The sequence below is a fragment of the Rhinolophus ferrumequinum genome, chromosome 12, assembly GCF_004115265.2.
Source record: "Rhinolophus ferrumequinum isolate MPI-CBG mRhiFer1 chromosome 12, mRhiFer1_v1.p, whole genome shotgun sequence".
In the NCBI taxonomy this organism is placed as follows: Eukaryota; Metazoa; Chordata; class Mammalia; order Chiroptera; family Rhinolophidae; genus Rhinolophus; species Rhinolophus ferrumequinum.
In genome coordinates this window covers 73,415,069-73,427,780 of record NC_046295.1, presented here as the reverse complement: position 1 = coordinate 73,427,780, position 12,712 = coordinate 73,415,069, and positions in this window count along the sequence as shown.

The window sequence follows — 12,712 nt, the reverse complement described above, 5'->3', positions numbered from 1 at the left end:
AATCAGCCCCTTCTTCCACTGCCCTCAGCATGGGGGAGGGAGGATCCTCTTGCTGAAGGGCTTCCTAAACTTGGCCCAACTCAGTGACTATGGATTCAGGACACCAGGCCCTATGCTGGGCTCTGCAACGTGTCCCTGACACCCGGAGGGTACAGTCTGGAGAGACAGACCTGAGCAGCGATGGAGGGTACTCTGGGCTGTGCCAGATGGGTGGGCAATTATCCCTGGAAGTTCAGGGGAGGGAGCAAGGGGCATCGCACAGGGCATGGACGGCTGGTGGTCATACTGGTCCCCCAATCCGGGTAAGGGCTCAGAGAGGGAACCAGAGGCCTGGGGGGACCCCTTGTCCACACCCCTGTCCCAAGTCTTCTTCCCTCTGCGGTGAGGGTTGCTCCTTCATTTCTAGGACCCTCCTCACAAATCGCCTTTAAATCCCTGCCTGTCACATACAACAGGAGCTGCCCCCGCCCACATGGAAGTCCCTTTTGACTCCCAGGAAAGCATAGGCCCTCCAGCTAAATAGATCCAGGTTTGAGCCCAACTCTACCGCTGATCATGGAGTGACCTCCGCACAGGGCTACCTTCTCTGGGTCTTAGTTTCCTCATTTGTAAAACGGGAGTAGTAACAGTTCCCACCACATAAGGTGTTACAATAGCCCTCCTTAACACGGTTTTGTTTCCCGCAGCTTCAGTGTCCCATGGTCAACCGCAGTCTGAAAATCTTAAATGGAAAATTCAAGAATAAACAATTCGTAAGTATTAAATTGCATGCCATTCTGAGCACCTGAATTCATCTCATCACTTAGGCATCGTATCCTCTCATGTCATCACAAGAACGGTGGGTACAATAAGGTACAGTGGTACCTCGGTTTTTGAATGTAATCCGTTACGGATGACCGTTCGAGTTCTGAAACGTTCGAAAACCGAGGCACAGTTTCCCCATAGAAAGTAATGCAAAATGGATTAATCCATTCCAGACCTTTAAAATCAACCCCTAAAACTGCAAATTTAGCAGGACTTTTACTATTTAATGATACCATAGATCCATAAAATTTATGATGTTCGTAAACTGAAATGTTTGTCAATGGAGACGTTCAAAAACCGAGGTATCACTGTGTTTTGAAAGAGACCACAGTCACATAACTTTGATTACCGTATATTGTTACATAAATCTTCTGTTTTATTAGATATTCTTGTTAATCTCTTACTGTGCCTAATTTGCAAATTATGTGTTATCATAAGTATATCTGTATAGGAAAAAACCGTACTGAACCTGTATAGGGTTCAGTACGGTCGTCAGGCATCTATGGGGGAGGGTCTTGCACCCTCAATGGGGGACTGATGTGAGATGAAGTGGCAGTACAAGTTCTCTATTCTGCTTCTCAGAGATTCCCAAGAGAGCCAAGCAGCCCCAAGGGGCGATGGCAAGGCTCTACAGCCTCCTGGGTCTCTGAAGATGCAGACGGAAACACTGGAGGTTTTAAAACGAACCCCGAGGTCAGAAGGGCGCCAGGTCCGGAGCCCATCCAAGCCCCGCTCCCAACCCTGTCCTGCAGCCGCCATGCGCCACCTTGTGGCAAAATATGGGACCGTATTTCTTCAGCCCTGACCTTACCGGATCTCTGAGGTCTTTCCCACTGTCTCCCACTCCCTCCAGGCTTCACCCCTGGCTTCCCTTCTACTTTCCTGGCTGTTCCTTGCTCTCTTTCCTCCCAAAATGTTGGGGGTGTGTCAGAGTCTGCTCCCAATCCCCTGCCCTTCTCACACCTCCCTCCTTGGGATCCGCGCCCAGGGTCCCTCACGAGCTCTCCAGCAGTGGCTCTTAACCCTGTTTCAAATACCTTGGTAACAAATATTTTGTGTCATCCCCCTGTTACCTTGAAGGGAAATGACATACATATGCATATAATTCCCAAAAGAAAACCATCCCAGTGCTCCAACTGAAATATCAGAGCAAGCCATTCATTATGGGCTAATGGTGAAGTGCACAGACACTGGTTCAAATCCTGGCTTTTACACTTCCCAGCTGTGTGACCTTGGGTAAGTCACTTAACCTCTCTGTGTATCAGTTAGCTCCCCAGTAAAAACAGGATTTTTTTTTTTCTGTGCAGTGCTTTACTGCATAGAGTTGTTATGAGGATTAAACAAGTAATTATTCACGAAGCATTTAGAACAGTGACTGGCACATGTTAAAAGATAAGTGAGTTTTGGTTAAACTAATAAGGAAAGTAATTTAGGATGATGTGTATTTCAAGCAGTAAATACTTTTATTGACTCCACTAGAAGACATAATAAAATAACGAGAAGCTTGTGCCTATCCACAGAAACCCCCTCAATGTGACAGCCATAGTGCAGACTGATAAAGAGAATGTCAAGTTAGCAACTCAAATACCACAAGTCGCGCTGACATTAAGTACATAATTTTCCAGTATGGTGACAACTCTGGGTAAGGTTCTGAACAAGATAAAAAGCAATCTTCCTTCAATTTACATGGAAGCTGTATTTCTAGCAAATGCAGCGTCTGTTAAAATTCAGAGCACTCATACAAAAATGCTGTGTATTTATATGCAAGACTTGTGCTTGGCTCAGACACAAACAGGTCTTTTTTCCCCTACACGAGTGTCTGGCAGGACATCCAGAAGTCCAAGGACATGTGGGATCGTCTTTGTGGTGTGGATTGTCCCGCACGTGGCAGGGTGTCTAGCCCCCTGGGCCCCACCCACTACATGCCAGTGGCACCCCCCAGTCATTATGAAAACTGAAAGCACCCTCACCAATGCCCCAAACAGCACCCTGGGTTCTATACCAACTGCCAGAGGGACTTTTCCAAATCCCAAATTGCGTCTCCTTCCTGTTAACTCTCAGTTACCTTCAGGCCAAGTCCAAATTCCTGAGCCTGATGCCCAAAGTCCTCATAGTCCAGCCCCCTGCTTCCACTCTGGGTCCACACTGTCACCACCACCCCCACCCTTTGCACTCTCAGGCAGAGCACATAGCAGATGATTGCTATACACGAGGACCATTGGGGAGCTCACATCTAGTGGAAAGACAGACGCATGGGTAATGCTAGGAGGTGCTTGCTCAGAGCCTGGTGGGAGCCCCAAGGACAGAGAGGCCAGTTGCCAGAGGGCAGTTTCCCAGAGGAGGTAGGGCCTTGGAGTGTGAACAGGAGTTTTCCAGATAGAGAGGAGGCAGAAGGCAGACTTGGCTGATGACCCAGCATGAGCAAGGGTCAGGTGTGAGAGATGGCATCGTGCCTTCAGGGACCACAGAGAGGTGAGTATCTCCTGAGATCAGGATGTGGAGGGGCTGTGACCAGAGGTAAGGCTGGTGTGGCCGCAGAGAACAGCTCACGCGGAGCTTGAAGGCACCAAGAAGATTGAGCTGGGTCCTGGGGGCACTGGGGAGCCATGGAAAGGGTTAAAGCAGGAGAATGACACGATCAGGTTTGCATATGATGGAGTCCCTTCCAGGAGGAGAGTGGAAAATGCACAGAAGGAGGACAAGAGTAGAAATATTGTGGGGAAAGGCCACGAGGTCTGACTGAGGACGGAATGAGAGTGGAGAGCCAGGATAGGCACCGGTGGGACAGAAACAACAGCGCTTGGTGTCTGCTGGACCTGAGAAAGAGAGAGAAGGCCAGAGTGTACCCTGGAATCTCAGCTGGGTGAACCCACAGCGATGAGGGTGGACACAGGAACTGGCTTTGGTCCAGACAAACCCAGTCCCCACCAGCCTGAGGGACAGGCTGCAGGCCCCGCTGGCGACACTAGAGGGAGCGCCAGGATAGGCTAGGCTCCCTTCTCCTGCCAGTGGCCAGCCTCCACCCACTCCTGGAAGGGGATAGGACCCACCCCACTGCTCAGATTTAGTCTCTGGGGACCCAAGTTCAATGGCTCACAGTCTCAGGCCACCTCATCCTCCAGCCACTGGGTTTGTGGGATGGACGGAGGGCGGGGTCATTTCTTGAGCTAGGAGTACTGGGGGCAGAGGTTGGGGACTGCAGGCAAGAAGTACTGACAGCCTGTTCTGGTTCCCCCCCCCCGCCCCCCGCCCGGTGCCCTGCTCCCGTGGGGAGAAGGAGAGCGTGTCCCCCATCCGCCGCAGGGTCATACCACTATCCGTGGCATCACCGCCCCCAGCCAGAATTGCTGCCCCTAGTTGGGGCTAGAAATGGACCAGACCTCACACATTGGAGCAGCTTGTAAACTGGAAGTGCACAAGCGACCTTTCCACCCCCAACCCTTCCTGTAAAAACTTGAAGTGGGAGGAGATTCCTGTGAGCCACCTACCTACATCACCTGCACCCCCAGGATGAGGAGATGGCATTCCAAGCAGATGGGGCATCCACAGGCAAAGCCCTGGAGGCAGGGAGAGGCTGGAAGGTTCAGGAATGGGGCAGGGACAGTGTGGCCAGAGTGCAGGGAGCCCGGGCTGGGAGAACGGGCCACCAGGAGGGCGCTGGATGCCGCCAGACATCAGAAGGGAGCATTGGCAGGCCTCCTGAAGGACCAGGCCAGGACAGCTGGGCATTTGCAAAGGAGGGCTGCAGCTACAGAGAGGGGAGTGGCAGAAGACAAGTTTGGAAAAGTGATTGGCCACTCTACTTGAGTCTAAATGGTACAATCTCTTAAGTTTTTATGAAAACAAAAAGTAACGGATGGAGACACTGAAACAGGAAATCCATTTCCTTTTAAATTTGATGGAAAGAGCAAATCCAAGCCCCAAATAATGCCAGCAGGATTTTAATGACGTGTGACAAAACAGGCCCACAAGACTATCAGCGCTTTCTTCTAGCTGCCTCAATTGAGCCGAGAGCCCTGAATCCGAGGCCCATTTCAACATAGTCACCATTGTCCCCATGGGGAAAACAAGGCTTAAATAGGGGTGGACTAACCCAAGTTCACAGGCAAAGTTGGGACTGGGGTAGACTCCTGACTCCCAAGCTTGGACCTCTGTCTGTACGCTCCTGCTTGTCTACACACATTGCACACCAAACACACACAAACACCACACATACACACCACACAGGAAATGCTCTCCAAATCAGATACACAGATACCTGTATACGTACAAGATTCCACAGACTCACAGACTAGCCAACATACACGTACACTTGCCCGGATAGAAATATGCAGACATCCGTACGATACCAGCCCAGAGCGCCGAACTATGTACACAAACATATTCACATATTTACAGGTGCTCACACACACAAAAGTCTGATCATTCCAAACTTACATACTCGGATAGATCCAGATACCTACACAGGACACACACACCGCAGATTTCTACAGGTGTACACAAGAGTCAAAAATACACCTCGATGCATATATACAAAGATACCATGTACACACCAGTAGGCACAGACTCCTGTGCATTCACACACGTATAACAAACCACACAGTGCGGGGAGGCCCAGAGGCCAACGCTCAGGGCTCAACAGCGACATCCCCTCTCACACCCAGGCCGTGCTGGCACCAAGGTCGGCGAGAGTGTCCCCGAGACCCCGCCCTGCCTCCACAAGGGCCTGGGAATCTGAGATGGGCAAAATGCCACCTCCTTTGGGAGGTCAAGGACACCACACCCTATTGGAAAAACCAGGGTTGATTCCTGGCAAGTGCCCGGGCAGCTCAGAGGGGCCAGGAGCTCAGGCTCCACACTCTCCTCACCCCGACAGGAGTGTGAGTGGGTGTGTTCCATTGTGTGTCTTAAGGGGGGCGGCAGAGGTGACATAAAGATGGAAGGAGACAGTTCATCTCCTATACAGGTTTAGGATCCCTTCCTTCCTTCCTTCCTTCCTTCCTCACTCTCTCATTCTCTCCCCTCCCACCCCGTTCCTTCCTCTGATATTTAATAAGGACCTTTTGTGAATCAGGAAAAGCAAAGACAAAGCCTCTGCTCCGCAGGAGAACAGTCTAGGGGTGAACAAGCACACCCAGAGCTGAGCTGTTATGTTATACGTTGTGACAATGGCTATGAGGCCTCAGAGAAACCTGGGTTCCATTTGGGGCTGGGCGACATTGAGCAATTTACGTCCTTCTCAGAACCTCAGTTTCCTCATCTGACAGAGGGACCACGATCTTCCTGACCACCTGTTGGGTTTGTTATTAGAACCAGATTCAATACTGGATGTGGGATGAAAGGGAAAGTTTTAGTAAAATGAGAATCAGGTGTTTATTAAGCACCAGCTGTGTCAGACCCATGATATGGGAATGTGGATAAGTGTGTAGGCCTTGGAGTTAGAGAAGCCTGACTGAGTTCAAATACCCACTTTGCCAGGACTAGCTGTGTGAGCTTGAACAGGTTACTGAACCTCTCTGAGCTTCTACTGTCCATCAGTGATATAGGTATAATAATAATAATAATAATACCCACTTTACATGCGTGCTGTGACATAGGGATGTAAAGTTCTTGACACAAGGCCTGCCACAAAGCAGAGGCTCAATTAAGTCAGTTCCTTTTATTATTTATAAGCTTTCATTTATTCATTCAGCAAACACTAACACTAACTGAACACTCACTACTTTGAGCAAGGCATGATTCTAAGAACTCTCTAAATTCTGACTCATTTAATCCTTCTGACAACTCTATTATCCTTGTTTTATGACAGAGGAAACGGAGGCATGGAGATGTCCTTTCACTTATTCAAGGTCACAGAGTTGGTAGGAGGCAGAGCTGGAATTGAAACTCATGTCTGTGGGCCTCACTAAATCCATCTACAAGACATGCACTTTCCTCTTGTGGTTCAAAGTCCTCCTCCCCTCTCCCCAGCAGCAGCCCCTGTTAAATAAATCATCCAGTAACGGTTTCTAATTCCCAGACTTGGTTGCAAATGAATTATTCACATTGTAAGGCCTGCAAACCGCTGGCTGGGCCTCATTACCCAAGAAGGGCCACCCGCCCACAAGATGCCACTCCCTGCCCTGGGCATGGGTCCTGGTGGGCTAGCCAGAGGCAGCCAGAGTTGGCAGGCCCTGGAGCCCTGCTGCAGGAACTGAGAAGAGGGTTATTCCTCCTTCCATTCCCAGCCTTTGCTTTCTATTAAGCTCACAGCCTGGTATTGTCGAGGGAACATATGCTCTGAACTCAGCCAGTCCAGGATTCCAATCCTGGCCCTGCTCTAAGCAGCTGTGTGACCTCAGACAGGTGGCCTACCCTCTCTGAGCCTCTGGGGGAGGCTGACTGGCTGGCCCACACAGTGGGGCACAGGCCCCCACTTCACATTTTCTGTTCTTTGTCCATTTGTGGGATGAGGCTTGTCCTGCCCAGCCAGGCCCTGTGTTGGAAGCTGGGGACAAAGACCCTGTCCTGTGGGGACGTCCAGCCCCATGTCTCATCTACTCCCAATATCCGACTGAGATTCTGGTCCAAGCCAGGGCCCTGTGGCTGGTTGTAGGGGATATTGGGTGCTCCAGAGCCACTCTTCAGGGCCAGTTACCCATCCCAGCTGTTGGCAACATTGACCACTGATAGCTCACTGGGTTATGCCTCTGCCAGGGGCAGCTGGCGGCCCGTGCCTGACTGTTGTGGGGCTACAAAGGCCCAGCTCCCTTGCCTCAACTGGGAAAACCCTGAAGGGCTATCACAGCACCAGGCATCCCCGCAGCGGCCTCTGTTGCAGCCTCATTGAGGGTCAGTGTCTCCCTCTGTCCATTCCTGCCTTCCTACTTCCTTGCAGGTGTATCTTCTGAGGGCATGCCCCAATAAACCTGCCTGCAATCCTCCAGCTCAGTGCACCTTTGCAAGAACCCAACCTAAGGGATTTGTCACAGATAGAGCCCAATCTGAGCATGCAGTGAGACACGGTCTACGTCACCGGTACTCAGTGCTGCTTCCAGGTTGAGGCCTGCCCCTGACCATAGACTGATCCCCAATCCTGTTCCCATGCTCAGCCCTGCTCCTGGTCCCACATGGAGCCCAGGAATCCCATGGAAAGAAGAGGATGACTTAAGACAGAACTACGGGATGATAAGTAGGAGGCAGAAGGGGACTAGAGTCTGGCTTAGACTGAGAACAAGAACAGAGTAAACCTCACTGGAGAACACTTGCCAGACAGCCCAGACAGCCAGGAGACCAGTCACAGAATCCCCTTCACAGAGAGGTCTTTTTCATAAACAACTAAACAGGATCTTTTTTATGGAAGAATCAAAACCTGAACCAAGAATAATAAAAGTAATCATCATAGCTGCCATTTCTCTAGCAGGCGTGTGTCCCGGGCACCGTGCAGTGGCATCTCCTTCATGGTCCTACTGCCTCCTCACAACAACCCTGTGGGGTCCTGTTCTCACCCATTTTACAGATGAGGAATCTGGAGCTCCGAGGGGTGAAATGCCTTTCCTCAGGCCGCAGCCATGGCAGAAGCAGCATTCAAACCCTGGACCATTCTGTACATCTGTGGGATCCAGGCTCAAGCAGAGGCCGGTCTCCTAAAGAAGGGCCTCTATGGGGCTTCCAGGCCTCAGAGTTCACCTACATGAGCTGTCCCTGAGCCTGCCCAGGGCAGCCTGGGTGTCAGGAAGCGTAGCGGGCGGTCCGCGAGTCTGCGTCACTGCGACCCAGCCCAACCTCAGGCAGCCCGCTGTTCCTCTCGGGGCCTCCAGTTTGTAGTATTTCATTCCCATGGCCATCTCCTCGAGGTAGACGCTGTTATTATAGGCATGGCACAGACGATGAAACTGAGGCCCAGAGAGGGGATAGTGCTTGTCCAGGCTCGTGGAGCTGGGACTCGCCCCAAGAATTCCTCATACTTAGTTTTCCATCATCCGTTCATATATATGGAAGAGCGAAGGCCACTGCTAACAGGCTGAATGTTTCTGTCCCCCCAAAATTCTTACGTTGAAACCTAACAATGTGAGGGTATTTGGAGGTGGGGCCTTTGGGAGGTGATTAGGTCATCAGAGTGAAGCCCCCATGAATGGGCTTAGTGCCTGTATAGAGGGGCCCCCAGGGAGCTCCCCGGCCTCTTCTGCCACGTGAGGGAGGTTATAGCAAACAGGTGGCTGTCTATGAACCATGATGCAGACACCAAATCTGCCAGCGTGTTGATCTTAGACTGCCCAGCCTCCAGAACTGTGAGAGAGAAATTTCTGTTGTTCATAAGTCACCCAGTCTATGGCATTTTGTTATAGCAGCCCAAACAAACTGAGGCAGCCACTTTCCCCATCTGCTTCTCACTGATGATTTTTCCTTCCTTCCTTCCGTCCATCCATCCATCCATCAATCATTCATGCATCATCCACGCACCATCCATCCATCCATCCATGCATCTACGCATCCATCCACATACAGCTGTGCAGTGAGCATCTTCTATTACCAGGTCTGTGGTAGGTACTAGAGAGAGAGCAGGCAGAGCCTATCCTTGCGGCAGACACAGGCTGGCAGAGGAGCCACATATTAAACACCCACAAAACCCAAAGGCATCACCACTGTGCTAAGTGCTGGGAAGAAGCAGCCCAAGATGTTGTGAGTGGGTGTAACAAGGGCAGTCTCTCTTGGAGTGTTCTCTGGGCCCCAGGGAGCTGGTGGGTAGGATACCTGCTAACCTAGCCCCATTTGCTTGGCCTCAGGGGACAGAAGCTGTGAGAAAAGCAGAATAATGTCCCAGCTGAGCCAGCTGGCTTGGTGAGGCTGCAGGCAGCCCACCTGGCCTCTCCAGCCAATGGGGTCCTAGGGGCTTGGGTGCAGCAGGAGGTAAGTCAGGAAATAGGTGGGGGATAGAGGTCTTTTGAAAATCTGTGCCCAGATTTGCTATGTGAGCCTTACCGCTGGGGTTGGGAACCTCCAAGGACTGTATCAGAGCTTCAGGAGACACAAGAGAGGTGATTTTGGGCAGAGGGAACAGCATGAGCATATGTGTGGAGGTGGGAAACAGCAGGCAGGCCCAGGAAGGTGGAGCAAGGAGAGAAAAGGAAGGAGACACTGGGTCCTGACCCTCGGGTATTTCATAGCACCCTGGGGGGGCTCGACTCCCACCCTATACCAGGAACAGTAATTATTGTCGTTGGTGAAAGCTGACTGTGCCCAGTGGGGTCACACATGATCTTATTTCAGCCTCATTAGATCCAGTAAGGTTGTTACTGCTAGAAGTGAGATTGTTACAGAAAAACCAAAGTCAGGAGAGGTGAAACTGTCACCTGAGAGCACAGAGTTAGCAAGTGAAGGATCAGGATACACTCCCAGCCTGTGTTCTTAACCCCCCTGTTGCCCAGGAAACAATGGAAGGAAATCCGGATCCAGAAGGGCAAGGCCCATGTCACTCTGCCTGTGGTCTTGTCTGTCTGTCCCACGAAACTGAGAGTTGACCTACCTGTCACTGCACGACAGTGGGCACGGAACAGCATGAAGCAATAATCATCTTAAGAGCAGACACTCAAAGTACTCACCATATGCTCACCTATGCAACTGGTGTCTTATTATCCCAGGCCTTTTCACAGACGGGGAAACTGAGGCACGGCTTGCTCGGCCTGTGGCTCGTACGCGGTGAAGCCGTGAGTCACCAGGCCTCAGGTAAATAAATAAATTAATGTACTCATTGATAAGGCCATGAGCCTGAGTAGTGATGAATGGATGAATGGAGAAAGCGTGAGTGTTCTCCAAAAAGGGCTGTGTTGAAAGGGGGACAGAGGGAGCGAAGCTGAGTTATAGGTCTCGGTGGAGAGAAGAGGTGGAGGCCGGTACCACTCGTTCCACCTCCAGCTCCCAGGAACAGGCCCCTTTTCTTTCCTCTCAGGGAGGCTTGAATTCTTTGCCAGGCTGTTGCCTAGCAACAGTGTCCTCATCCCCAGCCCCACCCCACTTCAGCCGCCCACCCCATCCCGAGGCCTGGCCCTGGTAGGCAGGGAACTGAGGACCTTGGGCTCTCAGGCTGGGGGAAGAAGGTGAGAGACCAGAGAGGGGGGCCTCGGTGGGCTCCGAGGCTGGGAGAAGAGACCTGAGACCAGAAGAAGGGCTGTTGGGACCAACCATTGATTCTGAAGGCACTTTGCCTGCAGGGGAGTGAGTGTGCTCACAGCTGCTCATCACATGACCACTTGAGTCCTGCGTCCTGGGTAGGAGGAGATCTTGGGTGAGTCACTTTCCTTCCTGAATCGGCTTCCTCATCTCTAGAATGGGGACACAGGAGGGCTTTGTACTGAGACAGTGAGGGCTATTGTTATAAGCAAGGAGTGTGCGCTCTACCTCTAGAGGAGAAAGAATACTGGGGGAAGAACTCTCACAGTCCCCTCCAAGAGAGGATGGGATGCCCTGGTGGAGCACGAGGCCCGGAGGGCTCCCTGAGGAGGGAGCCCTGAAGGACTTCTTTCAGTGGAGGTGGAGGTGGGGAGTAGGAGAGAAGTCCTGGCAGACGGAACAGCCCATGCAAAGGCCCAGAGGCACGAGACCAGAGCCCATTCAATGATAACTACTGTTGAATCCCACTCAGGCACATTTACGTTTAACTTGCTCAGCAGCTCCACGAGGTTGGAAGTACTGCTCCCATTTCACAGGAAAGGAAATGTTGGCTCAGAAAGGCCAAGGCACTTGTCGAGGTCACACTGCTGGTGAGTGGCAGAGCTAGGTGCAGCTCACTTTCCCCTGCTCGGATAGGTGGAGCAAAGAGAACAAGTGACAAGACATGCCGCCGTGGAGTACGTCAGGCCCTCCTTGCACCACAGGAAGGAGTCTGGACTTTGTGCAGAGGGCAGTGGGGAGCCATTGATGGTTTCTGAGCTGGGGGAAAAGTGACCCAGGCTGGGTCCTCAGGTGCACAGGTGCTGTCTTGGGCCACCACTCTCCACCTCCTACACCTACCACCCTCTGCATCCATCCACCCCCGCTGTTTCTCAACCACACCGAGAAACCATGTGTGACAGAGGAGAATGTAAAAATATATATGTAACCGAAAAACAACAACAGGCTGACAGAACACAGCTATAAATAATCTGACGAGTGTGGAATCGTTCCTCGGATCCTGCTTCCTGATCTTGCTTCCTGCTGCCTGAAGAGCGGGGGCATGGTGTTGACAGGTGGGGTGGGAACTCAGGGAAGGGAAAGGGAAAGGGGACAACCATTGGTGGACCTACTTTGTGAAAAGTGCTTTACAAGCAGTGTGTGTCTGCGTCTTCACAAAAACCCTCTCAGAGAATCATTACTGTCGTCTCTGGTTCACAGATAAGGAAACCGAGGCACAGAGAGGTAGGTCATCTGGCCCAGGTCACACCACGAGCAGGTAGTGGAGCTGGGATTCCAGCAAGCCCTGCCATGGGCCAACTTCACAAAGAAAAGAGCCAGTTTCAGGTTCTGCCTCCCACAGACCTTTTCCAAGGCCAGAGGGAGCTTCAGGCTCCCAGACACTCCCCTGCTCACAGGCCTTCCATGGCTCCCCAGTGCCCTCCAGATAAAGACCAAACTTAGTGAGGACTTCAGACCCTGTGATCTGCCTACCCCTAGAGCCCACCTCCCACTGCCCCGGGTCTCTGAGCCACAGTCACGGCACGTGGACCTTCTCTCAGGACCTGTTCGGAGCCAAGTGCCCTCGGCCTCTGCACCTACTGTTCCCTTTGCCAGGCATGCTGTTCCCCTCTAGTTACATCTACCTACACTGGGGCCTCTGCCCTATCTCCGGGGCCTCCTCCACTGCTCAGCTCCTCCTGTGCTCTCCCTGCAAGGCCCGAAGCTCAGTTGGAGTCACGTGGGTCATTATGTGTGGTGGGCCACAGCTGGTGAGGAC